Source organism: Gracilinanus agilis, chromosome 2 (assembly GCF_016433145.1).
Source record: "Gracilinanus agilis isolate LMUSP501 chromosome 2, AgileGrace, whole genome shotgun sequence".
Lineage (NCBI taxonomy): Eukaryota > Metazoa > Chordata > Mammalia > Didelphimorphia > Didelphidae > Gracilinanus > Gracilinanus agilis.
Genome location: NC_058131.1, coordinates 13098875 through 13099963, shown reverse-complemented (window position 1 = coordinate 13099963; position 1089 = coordinate 13098875).

The following is a 1089-nucleotide window of genomic DNA, read 5'->3' as shown; positions in this document are numbered from 1 at the left end:
TAATTAACCCAATTTTTTTAAAGACAAGAGTTCCCCAACTCCAATTTAAGAGCCCCTGCCTTGGGTCAAAGCTAACACAATACAAGCCTAACTATTACCAGGGAGTTCAAGAGACTGTGAGAAAAGGCTCCCTAGCATGGTAGACCTTCTAAGGCATTCGAATATAGGGTGATTGGTAGTGGTGATGAGGGTGATGTCGATAGTGATTTGAGGTTTACAAAATGCTTGACCAACATGATCTCATTTGTTCTTCAACAATCCTTTGGGGAAAGAGCTATAGATATTTTCACTGCCATTTTACAGATGAAGAAACTGAGGCTCAGAGACATTTAGTGAGTTGCTAAAGGTCACCAAACTATCAAGAATCTGAGAGAGAATTCCAAATCCAATCCAGAAACTCTATCTAGAGTCCCACTGCCTGGACAAGAATTCAACAAATGTTTGCTGCCTTCTCACCTTGGAAAATCCCTGGACTGTGTGAGATCATCCCAGAATCTCCATTTTGAGGGTGACCAGGTGGGCCAGGCTGCCTTCTTCTTCTCTTCTTCTTCTACACTCTGCCCATCCTCTTCCTTTCCACTCTGGCCCCACAATGTATTTACTCTCTATCCCCATAGCCATTTATCTACGAACTTTCTCTATTAGAATGCAAGTTCCTTGGGGGCAGCTGGGTAGCTCAATGGATTGAGAGCCAGACTGAGAGACAGGAGGTCCTGGATTCAAATCTGGCCTCAGACACTGTCTAGGTGTGTGACCCTGGGTAAGTCACTTGACCCCCATTGCCTACCCTTACCACTCTTCCACCTAGGAGCCAATGCACAGAAGTTATGGGTTTAAAAAAAAAAGAGAGAAGGGAGAAGGCAAGAAGGACAGATGAAGTAGTCAAGGAAGGCTTCATGGAGAAGATCTCTTCCCTGAGCTACTTTCCCCTTCAAAGTCCCCATTAAGGTATATATCTTGTTTTCCTGGGAATGAATTATTTATTTTCTGTAGGAGAGAGAGAGAGAGAGAGAGAGAAAGAGAGAGAGAGAGAGAGAGAGAGAGAGAGAGAGAGAGAGAGAGAGAGAGACAGAGAGAGAGACAGAGAGA